Below are 15,598 nucleotides of genomic sequence, written 5' to 3'. Positions count from 1 at the left end.
AGATGTTCAAAGTTACGTTGGAGGACCTTTTTAAAAATGATGGCAATGCCCCCTCCTGTTTTGGTGTTGCGATCCTTCCTAACTATAGCGTAATTTTCAGGTAGAGCAACCGCAATGTCTGGACCAGAGCTTTCTTGAAGCCAGGTTTCTGTAAGAAAGATTGCATCAGGTTGTTCACTAACCAACAAATCAAATAGTTCATGTTTGTGTTTGGGAAGGGACTGGCAATTGAAGCTTATAAAAGAAAAGTTTCTGATGGATGGCGTTATCTGGTGAAGATTAGCGGATTTACTAACTTTCGTGGATTTAGAAGTTGGAGTGGTGGTGTATCCACACTTGAGACAGGTTTCTTTTTTGCCGTTGAGGTGAAGTACAGTGCATTGAGGGTGGAAGGACGAATTGTATTTCTATAATTGTTCAAAAGAATACCGAAGCCTGAGGCTGGATTCAGGCTGGACATTGTTGGTGAGTCCATAGTCATAATCGTATGGGGATGGACCAGGACTTCTGGCCCTAAGCCCGTGCCGGGCGCGGATAGGCGCAGACGGGCACAGACGGGCTTGCCTTAGGCGCGTTCGCTGCGCAAACCCGACATTGGCCTTTTGAAGCCCTGACGTGTGACGAGTCAGGGGGGGGTGTCGCCCTCTGCCGGTCCGCACTCCACCCAAGCAGCAACAGCTGTGGTGGACCGGGGTCGGAGCGAGCAGTGCGAGGAGTTCTGAAGTTAAAAATGAGGTATGATTTCTATCAGAGGCAAGCAAGTTTAAAAAGCGCAAATGAGGATTCTAATTCCAGCATGTAGCAAAATGCGACCAGTTCTCTTAAAACGCGACTTACAAGTATCCAGCAGTGCGTCCTTGGCAGCAGCCCTGACGTGAGACGAGTCAGGGGGGCGTGTCGCGCTCTGCCGGTGTGCCCTCCACACAAGAAGCAACAGCTGTGGTGGACCGGGGTCTGAGCGAGCAGTGCGTAGAGTTCTGAAGTTAAAAATTAGGTATGATTTCTATCAGAGGCAAGCAAGTTTAAAAAGCGCTAATGAGGAATCTAATTCCAGCATGTAGCAAAATGCGACCAGTTCTCTTAAAACGCGACTTTCAAGTATCCATTGCAAGAGACTTTCCTCTAAGAGAATGACTATAGATGCTTGCAGCTCTCTGGCTTCCCTAGGGTCTACATCCAGGCCTCTATTAACATATAATGTGTATTAGAGACATTAAGGGTAATAATAGTGCCTCCCCCAATGATATAGGAAATACCTTTGTATGTTTTTATAAGTCGTTCTTTCGCAACCCCTACCTCACCTCAATGCTTAAGAAGCCTCCCTTTCTCACCTCGTGGCCGCTCATAGGAGTGCCCCGTAAGCAACCTTAACAACAGTTAAAATAGCTGAAGCTAATGACCAACTAACAATGGGTAAAACACCAGGACCAAATGGGCTCGCAATTGACTTTTCCATGGGTCTCTCTGTCACCTCTTCAGCCACTACTCAGCATCTATTCCAATAGCAAGGAAGTGGGTATCCTACCAAGAGTTCTTAAGGAGACACATACAGTTGTAATTTTAAAGACTGATAAACCAGCGGACCAATACACCTCCCAGAGACCCATTTATTTAATAAATATGTTCGCCAAGATCATAGCTAACCAACCTACTGCCATCATCACAGACCTGATACATATATACCAAAGTGGCTTCATGCCCAACAGGTCAACAGATACAGCATTAGAAAGGGCATACAATGCTATCCTTCTACTGCTGACAGATCTTGGTTTGCAGTGCATGGGAAGCTTTATTTTCTCCCCATCTCTCTCTCTATGGTCCCCATCTCACTCTCTTCAAACTTCCTTAGTCACCCCACCCAGCATTATCTTTCACCCTTGAAACCCCAGACACCCGCTTTTTTTAATACACCTTTTGGCCACCAGTAGGCACCTATGAATGCTTTTACTTTGACAAATTCAAGTCAGAGATAGCCACTGCAGATGTGCATGTATTCACCACAGTAATCTTTGCAAGGCATTTTTAAAAAAAAGTACAAATCCATTCAACAATGGCCACCGTGGACCTTTCAATGCTTTTTGTTTCAGGTTCGTTGAAGACTTGGTCCCACGTCTTGGACGCGTATACCATCTGATCACAAGACTCAACCACGTGGGATGCCTAAGTCTGCCTATAGGACAGATCCTCGTGTGGAGTGGCATGGGAACAGAAAAATTGAGGCTACTGTTATGGTTGCTGCTTTTAAGTCAGAGTAAACTTCCCTGCCCAAGAAAGCGTGCCCAACATCACTTCCAAACAGCGGCTACTTTTTATTGCTTGTATGGGAACACGCAATAAGAGATATCCCCTCCTAGGACACAAGCCATGTAGGAGTCCTCCAGGGAAGCAAGCAGGCTTAATGATGGCTCCCAGTAGGAATCCCAGGGTTGGCTGCTACTGCACGAGCCACTGAGTGAACAGCTCCTGCTACTCTCTCCTACCGCTCTTGGCACTTATGAAATACTGCATGGATCATTGGGTGCTTGACAGTGCAGGGACTCAGCCTTTGCTAGTTTAGAGTCGAGCACTACAGAATGGGACTCGGGAGGGCAGTGGCGTAGCTATACCTTGGGTCGCCAGTCGTGCAGGTAAGAGGGGGGCGCTGACCGCCGCCCCCATTTTGCTTGGGGCAGACCCCCCCCTTGCCACGCCACTGTGGGAGTGTGTGGGTACATGCAAGACATTCCCTGCAGGAGGCACAGTCTCAAGCCATGGCTTAACTGGCAGCGTGCTCCAATAAAGGCTCCTTGTATACCCCCCCCCCCTTGCCACGCCACTGTGGGAGTGTGTGGGTACACGCAAGACATTCCCTGCAGGAGGCACAGTCTCAAGCCATGGCTTAGCTGGCAGGGTGCTCCAATAAAGGCTCCTTGTAGATCCCCCCCCTTGCCACGCCACTGTGGGAGTGTGTGGGTACAAGCAAGACATTCCCCGCAGGGGGCACAGTCTCAAGCCATGGCTTAACTGCAGGGTGCTCCAATAAAGGCTCCTTGTAGACCCCCCCTTGCCACGCCACTGTGGGAGTGTGTGGGTACAAGCAAGACATTCCCTGCAGGAGGCACAGTCTCAAGCCATGGCTTAACTGGCAGGGTGCTCCAATAAAGGCTCCTTGTAGACCCCCCCTTGCCACGCCACTGTGGGAGTGTGTGGGTACAAGCAAGACATTCCCTGCAGGAGGCACAGTCTCAAGCCATGGCTTAGCTGGCAGGGTGCTCCAATAAAGGCTCCTTGTAGACCCCCCCCTTGCCACGCCACTGTGGGAGTGTGTGGGTACAAGCAAGACATTCCCTGCAGGAGGCACAGTCTCAAGCCATGGCTTAGCTGGCAGGGTGCTCCAATAAAGGCTCCTTGTAGATCCCCCCCTTGCCACGCCACTGTGGGAGTGTGTGGGTACAAGCAAGACATTCCCTGCAGGAGGCGCAGTCTCAAGCCATGGCTTAACTGGCAGGGTGCTCCAATAAAGGCTCCTTGTATACCCCCCCCCCTTGCCACGCCACTATGGGAGTGTGTGGGTACAAGCAAGACATTCCCCGCAGGGGGCACAGTCTCAATCCATGGCTTAACTGGCAGGGTGCTCCAATAAAGGCTCCTTGTAGATCCCCCCCCTTGCCACGCCACTGTGGGAGTGTGTGGGTACAAGCAACACATTCCCTGCAGGAGGCGCAGTCTCAAGCCATGGCTTAACTGGCAGGGTGCTCCAATAAAGGCTCCTTGTAGACTCTGTGGCGGCGATAGCTGCGGATTATGAAGTAGGTGTTTAAGGCCTCTGTCAGTGCCACCTTGGTGATGCCACCACTTACACAACAAAGATTCACTGGTTCTGGGAGGGAGTGCGGCTCACTACCCAGAAATGTTCATTTTGGCTCATGCTCTCTGCTGTTGTGCAAATGTAGCTTTAGCAAGTGCGTTTTTAGTCTATTTACATAAATGCCGACTATGGTATAGGTTTACGGCTGTACTTTCACAAAAGTGCTCTGTGTATATGTTTTCTTAACAAACCACAACATTAAATGGTTGTCTGTGTCAATTAAAAATATTCACATTCCAGATTTAACATTGAAAATTCGGCCTTCTGCAGCATTAAAGCTTAGAAATTCCATACCATGCCTAATCGGTTGTGGTGCACAACCTTTTCGGACAGTGAAAAATTTCGAAAAAAGTGACTGTGCTGGTAAAGAATTGTTACTGAATGTTGCATGCTCATCTAGAGGCTTCCTAACTTTTTGACAAATTAAAGCTTGGGTATTAACTCAAAATAATTAAGGGTTAAAAATATACAGATGGTATGCATAAAAAGTGTTATGAAAAAAATGTAAAGCATACCTTACGATTGCATATTAATTATCCTATTTCGGGCATTTAAAAGCCGTAATCTAAGAACAGAGCGGCACAAATATTATCATGTAATCTCCATGGAAAGGATACATGAGTCTTTGGCTCTACCGCTCATAGACTTTGAAAAGGCTTTTGAAATTCTTTCCCGGGATTGTTTTTTCGCCCCAATAATGCACCTCTGGGTTGGCCTGAGCTATATGTCATACATCAAACTATTATACAGTGCTTCTTTGGCAAGAGTAAGAACAAGCATTGGCATAGCCAATAGGTCTCGCCTTTGGGGCCTTATAAGTGTTTAGCCACAGCTATTGACTTTACCAATGTCTTTAAACTGTGCTGTAGAGAAGTGTGGGTGCTGTGCAGCATGCTGAAACATTTTAATAAAAAAAGTGTCAGAAGCATTTCTGTCACCTTATATATGACCAAGAAGGCATTCTGTACAACTGAATGGCCATATTAAAAAAAGTATTAACAATAAAAACATGTCATCAGTTTTCTTTTGTTCTTGCAATGCTGGCAACGTGTTTCTGCCTATTCCAATGGTTGTTTGTTAAAGTTTATTTTTGAGGGGGCATAAACAATCCGAGGGTGAAGGTTGGGAACTAGTACCCGTATTATAACACTAGCAGCGGCCAGACGCTAGGGGAGAATCAACAGATGCCAGATTCCGAGAGCAGGCGGAGGGGATGCTGAGGTGGTAGTGGAGACTGGTGCGGAGATGATGCTGAATGATACTCAGGTCTTGCTGAGTGATGATGATGTGGTGGTGTATTAGTGCAAAGGCGATGCCGAGTGATACTGATGTGGTGCTGAGTGATGCTGTGGTGGCCCCGAGTGGTGCTGTAGTGGCGCTGAGTGATGCTGTGGTGACGCTGAGTGACGCCGAGTGACGCTGTGGTGGCGCCGAGTGATGCTGTGGTGGCGCCGAGTGATGCTGCTGTTGCGCTGAGTGATGCTGCGGTGGCGCTGAGTGATGCTGCGGTGGTGCTGAGTGATGCTGTGGTGGCGCTAAGTGATGCTGTGGTGGCGCTAAGTGATGCTGTGGTGGCGCTGAGGAATGATGTGGTGACGCTGAGTGATGCTGTGGTGACGCTGAGTGATGCTACACAGCAACATGGGTAGGGTGAGGGGAAGAAGGTGAAGAAAGAAGGGGTGGTGATGGTGAAGCAACACAGGAGGGTATACAAAAGCAATAGAGGGAGGGCAGGAGTGCACGCAAAAGCAACAGGGAAAGGAAGAACAGAAAGCAACACATTGGTGGGTCGAAGCACAACGGAGGGTGCTGGTTGTGGGAAGCAATACTTGAAGCACGGGGGAAAGATCAAGATGGCGTGGAGAACCAGTCCGGCAACAAAGCTAACCGAGTGAGGGGGGTAGATATGTACATGAGGAGGCATGAAAACACATGCACTTACAGCAGTACTTCATAACAAGCATTTGCAATGCAATAGGTCTCGCATTAGGAAATTTTGAGGTATGGGTATTGTAAATGACAATTTTTTTTATTTCTGTATTGGTTTTGAAAATAGCTAAATTAATAGCTTTGTCATTTACAATGCCAATAGTTATAACTTTCGCAAATGTGACAACTATAGCATTTGTAATGCAATATGTGTTGTATTTACGTGACTTAGATGTATTGCTATTACAAATAACAATGGCTTTTAATTTTTTTAAATAATACTTAAATAAAAGTTATTGTAATTTATAATAGCAATAGCTTAAACTTTTGTAAATAACTTTTGTGAAGATTGTGTTAAGTGTATTTTATTGTGACGAAAATCCAAGAACAGAAGTGAAATAATAACATCTTTTTGTGACATTTGTAATAAAGTTTGAGACATAGATAGATAAAGTGAGGGCGATAGATAAATAGAGTGAGGGCGATAGATAGAGTGAGGGCGATAGATAGATAGTGCCTATAAATAAACCCATCAAAAACATGAACACCTAATAAACAAAAATGCCTGATTATTGAAAAGGAATAGACCAAGATATTAGATTTGTGCAAATACAACAAACAGAAGCAAGACAGTGAAGGGGCAGGAGAGAGTGAGACGGAAACAGAGGAAGAGTGGAGAGGCCAAGACGGTGAAGGGACAGGAGAGAGTGAGACGGAAACAGAGGAAGAGTGGAGAGGCCAAGACAGGGAAGGGGCAGGAGAGAGTGATACAGAAATAGAGGAATAGTGGAGAGGCCAAGACAGTGATGGGGCAGGAGAGAGTGAGAGAGAAATAGAGGAAGAGTGGAGAGGCCAAGACAGTGAAGGGGCAGGAGAGAGTGAGACGGAAACAGAGGAAGAGTGGAGAGGCCAAGACAGGGAAGGGGCAGGAGAGAGTGAGACAGGAACAGAGGAAGAGTGGAGAGGCCAAGACAGGGAAGGGGCAGGAGAGAGTGAGACAGAAATAGAGGAAGAGTGGAGAGGTCAAGACAGTGAAGGGGCAGGAGAGAGTGAGACAGGAACAGAGGAAGAGTGGAGAGGCCAAGACAGTGAAGGGGCAGGAGAGAGTGAGGCGGAAACTGAGGAACAGTGGAGAGGCCAAGACAGTGAAGGGGCAGGAGAGAGTGAGGCGGAAACTGAGGAAGAGTGGAGAGGCCAAGACAGTGAAGGGGCAGGAGAGAGTGAAACAGAAATAGAGGAAGAGTGGAGAGGCCAAGACAGTGAAGGGGCAGGAGGGAGTTAGACGGAAACAGAGGAAGAGTGGAGTGGCCAAGACAGGGAAGGGGCAGGAGAGAGTGAGACCGAAATAGAGGAAGAGTGGAGAGGCCTAGACAGTGAAGGGGCAGGAGGGAGTGAGACAGAAATAGAGGAAGAGTGGAGAGGCCAAGACAGTGAAGGGGCAGGAGAGAGTGAGACAGAAATAGAGGAAGAGTGGAGAGGTCAAGACAGTGAAGGGGCAGGAGAGAGTGAGACGGAAACTGAGGAAGAGTGGAGAGGCCAAGACAGTGAAGGGGCAGGAGAGAGTGAGATGGAAACAGAGGAAGAGTGGAGAGGCCAAGACAGTGAAGGGGCAGGAGAGTGTGAGACGGAAACAGAGGAAGAGTGGAGAGCCCAAGAAAGTGAAGGGGCAGGAGAAAGTGAGATGGAAACAGAGGAAGAGTGGAGAGGCCAAGACAGGGAAGGGGCAGGAGAGAGTGAGACCGAAACAGAGGAAGAGTGGAGAGGCCAAGACAGTGAAGGGGCAGGAGAGAGTGAGACAGAAACTGAGGAAGAGTGGAGAGGCCAAGACAGGGAAGGGGCAGGAGAGAGTGAGACAGAAATAGAGGAAGAGTGGAGAGGTCAAGACAGTGAAGGGGCAGGAGAGAGTGAGATGGAAACCGAGGAAGAGTGGAGAGGCCAAGACAGTGAAGGGGCAGGAGAGAGTGAGATGGAAACAGAGGAAGAGTGGAGAGGCCAAGACAGAGAAGGGGCAGGAGAGAATGAGGCGGAAACTGAGAATGAGTGGAGAGGCCAAGACAGTGAAGGGGCAGGAGAGAGTGAAACAGAAATAGAGGAAGAGTGGAGAGGCCAAGACAGTGAAGGGGCGGGAGAGAGTTAGACGGAAACTGAGGAAGAGTGGAGAGGCCAAGACAGTGAAGGGGCAGGAGAGAGTGAGATGGAAACCGAGGAAGAGTGGAGAGGCCAAGACAGTGAAGGGGCAGGAGAGAGTGAAACAGAAATAGAGGAAGAGTGGAGAGGCCAAGACAGTGAAGGGGCGGGAGAGAGTTAGACGGAAACTGAGGAAGAGTGGAGAGGCCAAGACAGTGAAGGGGCAGGAGAGAGTGAGACGGAAACAGAGGAAGAGTGGAGAGGCCAAGACCGTGAAGGGGCAGGAGAGTGTGAGACGGAAACAGAGGAAGAGTGGAGAGGCCAAGACAGGGAAGGGGCAGGAGAGAGTGAGACCGAAATAGATGAAGAGTGGAGAGGCCAAGACAGTGAAGGGGCAGGAGAGAGTGAGACAGAAACAGAGGAAGAGTGGAGTGGCCAAGACAGGGAAGGGACAGGAGAGAGTGAGACAGAATCGAAAGGAACATGGCGAATTGTGAACAAATGTGAACATTAGCAATGCAAAAATACAACCAAGCAAGGCGAAGTTGTGGTTTGCATGGACCTACACTGCATGCAGCTCTGCCACACCCAGGAATACCCTCGCCCAAAGAACAAACTGCAGGAAGAAGCTGCCTCAGCCATGTCTGGAGGATGTAAGAAGGGGTCGACAGAAGGCCATTCCTGGCGAGGCAGACATTGTTCCAGTGTCGTCCCCTTTACATGGTCAGTAGGAGCAAGTGGGAGGAGGGAGTGGGAGAGGGGTGTGAGATAGATCAAAGCCTTTACTGTGATCAGTGGCCGCAGGCTGCCAGTGGGAGGGAACGAGCATATGGCGAGCGGCGGGGGAGTCTGGTGCGAGGTGTGGGGGGCGGGGGAGGGGGAGGGGGGAGCAGGCATATGGGGTGTGAGTGAGGCCAAGCACGCGCCTGGTGAAGCTTTTACGCTCCAGTACACAACATGCATTGTAGGAAATCCAGCTTGTTCAAGAGAGTTTGGTCACATGTAATAGGTTTCAAGCAATAAATTGCTCGACCTAAAAATTAAAAAAGTGATTGTAAATTGTAAAGATGCAGATTGTAAAGATGCATGCTACATGGGAAGGACAAACACAAGACTTGCAAGATAAGAAGCAGGCAAATGAGAATGACAAGGAAAGAAAACCAATGGTAAGCAATGGGTGGGATCGAAGTCCCTCCATGTTTTTGGTAGCCACAATATGCCTTGCAAGACAGTGCATGTGCCGTCTAGTAGGCTCGACCTAAAAACAAAGAAAAATTTGGGGATAAGAAAAAGCCAAAATGTGATTATGCAAGTCCTGTCGCACAAATGGGCACTTCCCGCAAACAGGGGAGCAAAATCACTGAAAAATGTATTCATTCACTGCAAAAACGTAGTAACCGATCAAGTAAGAGACATGGAAAAGGTACAGGACTGAAAGAACTGCCAGGGAAAATAAACAAAAATAGCATTTTAAAACTCTGAGACATGGTATAATTGATTTGAGAGGTAGTGCTATCACAACAGTAGAAGATTATAATACACCGACTTTTTGATATTTAAGTCATGCATTAACATTGAAACCCTCAGCCACTTACATAAAAAATAAGCAGGTGCTTAATAGTCAAAATACCAAGTACACTTGTTTTCTGTTACACTAAAATAGCACGGGGAATTTTTGGATCAACATTCTCTAAATCATACCAACCAGCAGAAATGTTTATCAACCAATAGAAAAAAAGTAATCCGGGACTGTGAAAACTAATATTGTTTTTCATACAGTGAAGGCAAAAGGATCTTAAAAAATAGCATAAACAAACAATTCATAAACAACCACCTAAACCAGATATTCATGGCAGAGAAGCACCAACAATCGGTTTGGCCCATTTTCCCAGAGCAACACCTGCAAGAAAGGTTTCATCTTGGTCACACTATTACAACCAAAGCATTTATTTCCCACTGTAGTACGTACAAGGGGTATTGCGGAGAAATCTAAAAAATAAAAAAAAAGTGATGCTTGTTAAAGTATATTTTGGTGCTCTGTTAAAGTCTCCTTTGTTGATGTTTGGGTCTCTCATAAATACATTCTTAACTGCTAGCACATTATCCTACCATTGGTTTGTCGTAAGAAAGAACCTCGAGTCAGGAATGAATACCGACATGCAATGTAGTAGGATGGAATTTTCATACTACGGGTCTGTCGCCTGAAATGTGTATGTTACCACTTCACCCACAGAGATTTTTTAAAGACTTCCACCAGTTACTAGACTATCGCAACCTTTCCACCTCGTGGGCCGCGTTTCTCGTTTCACCTTTCAGCATTATTAGGAACCAAACTGTTACTACTGTGCGACTCGGGTACGAAAATCTATATAACATATATGCTTATTACGGATTGCATGACTTTACCCTTTGTATAGAAAACATTCCCATGAATCCTTCCCTCAACCCAGATACCCAGACTCATCTGAAGAAACCTTGATGCCCAAAGCTCTTTTACAGTGATTCCTACCACACAAGTAAGTTAATGGTGATCCATGCACCATTTTACTGCATTTATTCAGAGGCTATTACAAAAATATGCATCTATTTAAACGTCCATCATGTTGCAAGTGAGCCTGCACACAAAGCATTCACTGGAAGTAAATGTAAACACTACTAAACACTTCTTGGCAACAATAAAATGAAGAGTAAATCTGTCACTCTCCAAGGATTTAAATATGCTAAATCTGCACTAACCAAGAAGCTAAAATGCAAGAGAAATACTTTGTGGCTCAAATATATTAAGATTAAATAATCACAAGTGAAGGATCTAGTGAAAATACACTGCATTCACAGCACTTGCTTTTACTAGACTAGCTCGAAGTAGGAAATCTCACCCATAAATACTTTTGCTGCTTGTGGAATACAAACAGCATTTCAATGATGAAGAACGCATATCAAAGTAATTGTTTCTGACCTGGAGACAGTAAAGTCATCATGTGGCTCAGGAATTTCATGGGCAATTAGCCATAGAGGTTCAGGTGTTTGCAGGCTAGTAACCAAAGAAGGCTTCTAAGCTATTTCAACACAACGTTACCCCCTAGCCCTGTTTTGTGCTGAAGTATGTGATGACAAGGATGTCACGGCGATGGACTTTGAGGCATTATTAATCAAAATGTAAACGCGTGCTGTAAATATTATTACATTTTAAACAGCATTTATGCTAACATCCCACATCTCTGGTTACCAACCATTAGCAGGCTACATCTAGCGGAGTGGAGTGGACTGTGGTGATTGAGCTGGTAATGATTCGAGCGCTCTGGTGACCATACATCTGCAGCTCTGAAACCAGAGTACCTGGTCCAGTACACAGAAAGGAAAAAACATGGTTTACTTGCCGTGGTCTCACACCAAAAACATTACCGTTTGTGAAGAATAAGCAAGATACAAGTAAAGGTCTGGTCTATGGTCAGACGTGAAAACAAAGGCTTAAAAATAAACTTCAATACTCCTTTCTTGTGGGCGGGATTATACATTAGATACTGGGCCCGGGCAGTCCCTCTGTCCTTGAAGCTCTCTGTAGTCTGATCTGTGGGGAAGCAGGGGGACATTTCCCTTTGTAGGTCGGCGCCTCTGAAAAACCAGTAGGGCTGGATCAGAGCACGTTGCAGGACATGCTTAAGGTGATATGGTGACCCGCTGTGGCCTCTCAAGTGTTAAAATGCTGCAATAGAATGCTTTGGAGGAAATCCCAGTTAACCTGTTATAAGTGGCTTCTACAAGCGTCACTTCAGCAGATGGAACCTTATATTGCATTGTATTATAATTGCATTTATATAGCTCCTGCTTCCACTGATAGTGTTGAGGCGCTCGGTCCATATATGCAATGGAAACAAACTAAAGAAAATCAGGCTAAAGGATAATGCACACTAAAACCATTAGTCAACCATAGTAATAGTTCCAAGATGTCAATAAAATGCAATGAAATGTTCCCCATTACAGCTGAGTCTGGGTCCAAAAATCTACATGCCAGCAACTGAAGTAGCTAGAAATCCTTTCTATCTGGTCACCTGGAATTTACACCAGAGTAGTCACTTGTTAGGTTGAATTTGTTTATTTCTGATGTTTTATTAAAGAGTATAAGGATAACTGGATGTATGGGATTCCACAAACTGAGTTCATGTATAATTATTTACTGAAGGCTGATTTAGCATCTGAAAGACGGTGCTCTATTTGACAGAGTGGCGGAGAGCATTACCTCCATCATGCTGATGGATCACGACCCTCAGATTTAGAGATGATCATCAGCCCAGCGGCCATCTTTGAACAGTGAAAGGAATAGCCATCATGAAGGTAAGTAACAATGAATTAGCATTTAAAAAGTATAGCAGCGGTGTAGGGGTACCACTGTGCTGAGAGACATTATGACAAAAAATGTAAAACAAAGGGCAGCAGAGGGACCTTTCTCAAAAAAGTGCTAAACTAATTTTGAAAAACTAGTGGGCAAAAAGTCTGCAAAGGATATTTAGCCCCTTGGCACTGCCATGGTGAGAAAGGTGGAGTGTATAATGGCTGGGTGGAGAAGGTAACATGACTGCTACTGTTCTCTTCTGGGTGGAGAGGTGGTTGGCTTTCATTTGTCTTGGCTGGAGTGAGTAAGAAGATACTACTCCTCTCTTCTGAGCGGGAAGAGTAGGGTGACTTCCACGGCTGTCTTCTGGGTGGAAAAAAGTGCTATGTCTTCCATTACTCTCCGCCGTGAAGGGAATAAAAGAGCACCCAATACTCTCTCGGGTGGAAGTGGATGGCATTGCTTCAATTATGCTCCACTGAGAGAGCGAGAGTGGTTTCCACTAATCTCTGCTGGATGAGAGTCAGTGGATTCTATTTGAATGAAGAAGAGTAGCCTGGCTTCCATTAGTCTCTCCAGGTTGGCCGGGAATAAGAGGTTTTCCACTACTGTCGTCAGCAAGGGAAAGTGTAATATTGCTTCCAGTACCTGGCTTGCAAGAATGAAGTGGAATCCAATTTTCCTTAAATTCCTAATTTGGCCCCTTCGATGGAGAGCTTGCACAGTCCCTTTCTCTTTCACACACACTGGAGTATAGGGCTATCAAAGGTTGTTAGCTGTCTCTCCGTGTGGCACTGAATCTGATCAGCATCAAGGGTCAGATTCCCTGTGTAATCGCCAACAGGGCGTAAAAGACATCCCATTCTTGTCCACCGTCCAAGTCAGAATGTCATAGCCAATATTCATGGTCCCAAATTCATCATAGTAGATGCTGTTTCTGATGGTGAAGTTTATCGTCTTCAATTTTTTCAGCAGCTCGTCTCCAGCCTGGATGCTATTCACCGTCCTCTAGAAACGCACGGCACGGCCATCTCTATCCATCGCTAGCCACAGAGGCAAGGCTGGTTGTGGCAGAACTTCAAGAGACCCCTTCCGGGATACCAACAATTTTCTGATTGAGTCTGCAGTCTGGGCAGCACTTTCTGGGGTTTTCTTCCCAGAGTCTCTCGGTGTCTCCAGAGTGTTCGCTTGGAGGCCAGTCGCAACTTCAAGAGACCCCTTCCGTGGTACCAACAATTTTATGACAGATTCTGCAGTCTGGGCAGCACTTTCTGGGGTTTTCTTCCCAGAGTCTCTCGGTGTCTCCAGAGTGTTCGCTTGGAGGCCAGTCAGAACTTCAAGAGACCCCTTCCGGGTTACCAACAATTTTATGACAGATTCTGCAGTCTGGGCAGCACTTTCTGGGGTTTTCTTCCCAGAGTCTCTCGGTGTCTCCAGAGTGTTCGCTTGGAGGCCAGTCAGAACTTCAAGAGACCCCTTCCGAGGTACCAACAATTTTATGACAGATTCTGCAGTCTGGGCAGCACTTTCTGGGGTTTTCTTCCCAGAGTCTGTCGTTGTCTCCAGAGTGTTCGCTTGGAGGCCAGTCAGAACTTCAAGAGACCCTGTCCGGGGTACCAACAATTTTCTGCGAGTCTTGGCAGCACTTTCTGGGGTTTTCTTCCCAGAGTCTGTCGGCGTCTCAAGAGTATTCGCCTGTGGGCCAGTTTGTTCACGAATACGCTGCAATTCAGCTTCAAAGGCTCGGGAAGGCTTCTCATCTGGGGCCTGTAATTGCAATGGGTGGTTCCTCAGGGCTGGGACCAGCTTGTAGCTTGGTATCCTCCGAAGAGATTCATTCAGCTGATGCATCTTATTCAGCTGCTCCTGCGCACTACGCAGCTTAGAGCGGACCTCTTCAAATGCATTGCGAAGAACCGTACTGTCTTCCAGTAGTTTTGATATAGTATCCATCAGCATCTGCACGTGGTTCTCATTCTCCCGCTGGAGCTGGGCATATTTCTGGTTGTGGCTCTCCAAGGCGCGCTGGTTTTCCAGCTTTAGGGAGTTATACTGCGCCTGCAAGTCCAGGAGCTGCTTCTTGGCGCCTTCATGCTGGTTCTTCGGGATCATGTGCCGAGAGGGGAGGGCGGCGTCGTGGCTCATGGCGCCTTCCTTCTCCTTGCTCAGGGCTTCTGGAGCTTTTAATGTATGCACCACAGCATCTTCCTTGGTCTTCTTGTGCTCCGCACGCTCCTTCTGGAGGGTCTGCTCCAGCGCGGACCGCTGCTCATACATCTCTTCCAGCTCAGCAGAGAGCGCCCCCTGCTGCTGCTGCTGGGACTGCCAGTGCCTGTACAGGTAGAGCACGAACCCCAGGCACGCCAGGAAGGCCAGCAGGCTGAAGACTGCCTGCATTATCCGCATCTGCCTGCCCGGAGGGCCGGGCCCTCGGACTCCCGTGATCATCTTGACCGCAATGTCCGACTGACAGCCTCCTGGGCCCTGCGCGGCCTTATATAGCCCTGCTCAGCCTCACGCATTATGACGTCGTTGTGAATTCACCCCCGCACTGTGACGTCGGGTCAACGCGCCTTGCGTCCCACACAGCATCAACCCTGCGTGTCTCAGTGTGTCCGCACCCTGAGCGGTGTAGCCTGGTCATTCCGTGTGTGGGTCACTGCGCGTGCTGTGCGCCTTTCCTGGGCACGCCTGGCCCGTCAGAGCCTGTGAGGGGGCTCCTCGAGCCCCTGGCATGGATGGATGTCACTGCGCGTGCTGTGCGCCTTTCCTGGGCACGCCTGGCCCTTCAGAGCCTGCGAGGGGGCTCCTCGAGCCCCTGGCATGGATGGATGTCACTGCGCGTGCTGTGCGCCTTTCCTGGGCACGCCTGGCCCATCAGAGCCTGTGAGGGGGCTCCTCGAGCCCCTGGCATGGATGGATGTCACTGCGCGTGCTGTGCGCCTTTCCTGGGCACGCCTGGCCCTTCAGAGCCTGCGAGGGGCCTCCTCGAGCCCCTGGCATGGATGGATGTCACTGCGCGTGCTGTGCGCCTTTCATGGGCACACCTGGCCCTTCAGAGCCTGCGAGGGGGCTCCTCGAGCCCCTGGCATGGATGGATGTCACAGCACGTGCTGTGCGCCTTTCCTGGGCACGCCTGGCCCTTCAGAGCCTGTGAGGGGGCTCCTCGAGCCCCTGGCATGGATGGATGTCACTGCGCGTGCTGTGCGCCTTTCCTGGGCACGCCTGGCCCTTCAGAGCCTGCGAGGGGGCTCCTCGAGCCCCTGGCATGGATGGATGTCACTGCGCGTGCTGTGCGCCTTTCATGGGCACACCTGGCCCTTCAGAGCCTGCGAGGGGGCTCCTCGAGCCCCTGGCATGGATGG

General features: G+C 48.1%; 1 pseudogene; it reads right to left on the bottom strand.

The window, feature by feature from the left end:
- Positions 1 to 13,043: 13,043 nt before the first annotated feature.
- On the bottom strand, positions 13,044 to 14,681 carry LOC144798093 (Golgi integral membrane protein 4-like; annotated as a pseudogene).
- Positions 14,682 to 15,598: the final 917 nt, after the last annotated feature.

The sequence above is a fragment of the Lissotriton helveticus genome, chromosome 12 (genome assembly GCF_964261635.1).
Source record: "Lissotriton helveticus chromosome 12, aLisHel1.1, whole genome shotgun sequence".
Taxonomy (NCBI): Eukaryota; Metazoa; Chordata; class Amphibia; order Caudata; family Salamandridae; genus Lissotriton; species Lissotriton helveticus.
The sequence above is the reverse complement of the archived record's forward strand: the minus strand, read 5'-3'. Positions and strand labels throughout refer to the sequence as shown.